Raw genomic sequence first — 4,325 nt, forward strand, 5'->3', positions numbered from 1 at the left:
TGGAGGTATTGACAAGAAAGAAGTAAGCACACAATTAATCAGTATCATGCCATAATTACGAGTAGCACATGAAACCACCACTGGGCCCTGTTCCCTTCTCTCCAAGGAACTTGTTCAACCTCCTTCCTATTCTTCTTTTCTTTGACTTGAGTTTCGAGGTGTGTCTCTGCAGATATGGTCCAGGGCTACAATGACACTGGAAGATTGCTTGGGTGAGGAACAGCATTTGGAAGGGAACACAGACTTCTTGACCAGAGCTTTGTCTCTTCCTTTATGTCTCCCAGGCTGAAAACTGGCTCTGGAGTCTCACAGCTTACATAGTTATACCCATGGAAATTTTCAGCTTTGTTATATTCTACCCTGTCAAGTCCAAGTTGGGGATGTTTTTCAGGGACATGATAGATACATTTGTTTAGCTGGGGAGTGACAGCAGGGTTCAAAACATAGTCCCCATAATGTAATTTTTCTGGAATTATCTGAATGGGGAAGAAAGCATACTTCAGTCACACTCATTTTGTTTAAGATACTACTGGGTTAAACCAATATTTTACTGAAAGGCTTCCTAGAGCTTTCATTGTTCAGACAAATGGGTTGAATTTCCTAGAGAAAAGAGTAGCATATTATAGTCTCAAACTTAACTGACCATGGGAAACAAGTTTTTAAAATATGCATCAACAACTTAGTATTCTGCTTAGAAAAGTATGGATTTGGAGATATGCCCTGTGACCTCAAATCTCTTGGGATTTGAGGGATTTGTTTCTGTGGGTGGGACATGCAACTTTCTGAAACCATTGTAATAATAAACAAATTGTACTTCCTTCACAATGTATTGGATGCTGTTACTTGATCTCACACTTCTGGTCTGTTAGTCACGTGGTTCTGTGACTTTCTTTTTTTATACCTGGAATCCTTTCTTACTGGGATGCAATTGAGAGTCTAGATGAAAAGAGGTTTATAATCTTCATATTCCCAGTTCTTCCCTGAGTTCTTGGGACGTGATTGTTCTTAATAAATCATGGTACTATGGAGTGATTCACTGGCTAATGCTTATAATTCATTTGGTGAATGTTAATTCCCAAGTGACTCCTTTATCTTTCCTTTGAGGGTCAAAGTTACTGGAAGAGGCAGAACCCCTGTCCCAAGTGTAGCAACCCAAAATATATGCAAACATTACCAATGTCCCCTGGGAGGCCAAATTACTCTGTTTTAAACCATTGCCTTGCATGGCTCTTTGATATCCATGGGCACTTTGATTCTGTGGTGGTGACTTTAATGATTTATATGGAAAGAGGATGGGTGCAGATTCATGTTCAATAAATGTGCTCGTTAGCTGGTATGCACTTGAGGTTCCTTTAAGGAAGGTGCACTTATTTATTATAACTTTACATCACAAAGAAAAAATGGTTTGTTCCCTCTGGAGTATTTCATCTCATTTAGAATATCCTTAGGTAGGATTGGATGCTAAAACATTGGTGTTTTTAGCACCTTTAACTCTTGCTTCACCTTTAAAGAACTGGAGTTAGTTGGGGAGCCATTCAAAGCTCCTCAGGGGCTCTTGGTAGGACACTTCCCATTTGCATCTGAATGTGCCAAATTAGGATGAAAGAGTTGTGCTCAGCAGAGCCTGAACTGGGGTGGAGGGTTTCTCTAAGGAAAGGACTTTTACTGGTGTGAGCAGACCTGTGTCTCAGTGCCTATATGATTGTTGGTATATTTTTCTGTCCCTGGAAAGAGTGGGTCTTCAGGATGTGTGCAGGCACCTTTGTTTTGCTGAGGCATGACTCTGAAACAGCTGAAGCTATGCTAGAGGAGACGGTCTAGACTTTAGATATGACCTATATGTTTTGGAAGGCAGAACTCTGGCCATGTGGCGAGGAAAGGAGGAGTCATGACTGTTTGATGTGAGAAGGTTGATTCAGAGTGAGGGAGACTGTGGACAGGTCTAGATGCCACAGAGCAACCAGAGATACCTGCCTGGGTTGTTGTAGAGATGACCTGTAAGACTCTTTCATTGAATCTTTAAAGTATGTTATTTTATAGAATAGATTGTTTTAAATGAAACTGTATTCAACATGATATATTTTGATCATGTTTCTTCTCTTTCCCCAACTCCTTCCAGACCTTTTACAACTTCCTTCACTCCCAACTTCATGTTCTCTCTCTTTTGAAACAAAACAAAACAACCCAAGTAGTAGCAGCAGCAGCAATGACAAATAAAACCCATAAATACAAAGACAAAAATCAAACAAACAAAAAAGTCCAAACTAAGCAAAATACTCAGACACAGACACATAGACATATACACAAACAAACACACACATACACTCAGACACAGACACACAGAGACACACACATACACACACACACTCTCAGACACAGACACACACATACACACACATACACTCTCAGACACAGACACACAGAAACACACACATACACACACATACACTCTCAGACACAGACACACAGAAACACATACACTCTCAGACACATACAGATACACTCACAGATGCACACACAAACACACATACACACAAACACACCCAGACACAGACACACATACACACTCATACACACTCAGACACACACATACACACACATACACACTCAGACACACTCACAGATGCAAGCACAGACACAGACACACAGACACACACACACATACATACTCAGACACACAGAGACATACTCACAGATGCACACACACTCAGACACACTCACAGATGCACACACACACACATACACACACATCCCCTATAGAATTTGTTTTATGTTAGTCAATTACTGGGCAAGGAGCCTGCCCAGAAGTAATATGGCTGATATACCCTGTAACGTTCCATTAGAGAAAACTGATTTTCTCTTTGCTAGCAGGTATCACTTACAAATAGTTTCTTGGTTAGAGATGGGTCTCCTGTCCACTTCCCTCTCTCAGTGCTGGAACCCACCTGGCTTGAACCTGTGCAGGACTTATGCATGCATGCTGCCAGTCTCTGTGAATTCATGTGTACATTAATCCTGTTGTATCTGGAACAGATGTGTGTGTGTGTGTGTGTGTGTGTGTGTGTGTGTGTGTGATTTACAGAAAAATCATCAAGCTAATATAGAATTATCATATACCCTGTTCTATGGACTGAATATTATGTTTCTCCCAAGTTTACATGTTGATGTCTTATCCCTATGGTGTGGTTTTAAGATGTGGGATCTCTGGTGATTGATTAGAACATTAAACTATTAGTTTTATAAAATAGGCTCAGGAAACTGCCTTTTCCTTTTCCACCATGTGAAGATCTAGCAGGAAATGGATCCTCATATGTTCAAAGTTGATAAACTTTAAATCTGCCTGCTTCTAGATCTTTCCAGGCTCCAGGTCTGAGAGACTAAATTTATGTTGTTTACTTTTTTCTTCTTCTTTTCTTTTTCCTTTTGTTGGAGTGATATGAACCAAAATCTATTAACCCAGTAAGAATGCTGATAACAGTTTAAGAAAATGACTCACCTATGTCTAGTTTGGTGAACAAGGATATACTGGAATGACTTACAGAACCGTGGGTGACTAAATGTGGCTGCATCACTGAGAAGCCCACTCCAACATGGTTGACAACTCACTCTAGAGTTCTCTGCCCACCTTACAGGCAGCCTCACTTGAGGAGCCCCTTGCCAGCCAAGTGTTTATGGTCTATACAATCTTAGGGAGGAGGCTTGTGGTTCTTGTAAATTTTGTGAGCTCCCTAAGCTTAGTAAATTTTGTTCACTTCCTGAATCTTATGAGTTTTCTTCCTTCCTAGAGGAGAGAATGTTTCTGTTTGGAGGAAATTACTACACAGCATTTATAAAATATCCAGTATACAACATTTATGTATAGCAGCTCCAATGCACCAAGTTTCTACTAGTTTCTACACAATACACCCGTTTCTACCAGGATCAGCACCATGGTACTGGAGGTTTACGTAATATAATCCTAACCCATCCTTTCTTTTTCTATTGTAAGATGCCATGTAGATGATTACATTCTATGTAAGCTCCTCTTGGCCATGTTAATTTTTTGTTCTTGATGACCTTGTTTTTGTTTGGAAAGCTTTGAACACTAAATGCCAGCAAGTCAGGCATTTTGAAGAATATACCTTGACTGGGGTTTGTCTGGTGTGTATATTATGGCTAGACTTGTGTTGTGGATTTGGGATAAGAAGCCCTCAGAGATAAAATGTTCTTTTCAGTATATTGTGGCAGGGGTTAGAGTTGCTAATGTTTGTATGGGCCTCAATCATTTGACAGAGGGAACGTTTGTCAGGTTTTTCCAGTGTAAATTTTCACACACAGCCCCCAAC

This window comes from Grammomys surdaster, unplaced genomic scaffold (genome assembly GCF_004785775.1).
Source record: "Grammomys surdaster isolate TR1022 unplaced genomic scaffold, NIH_TR_1.0 953, whole genome shotgun sequence".
Lineage (NCBI taxonomy): Eukaryota > Metazoa > Chordata > Mammalia > Rodentia > Muridae > Grammomys > Grammomys surdaster.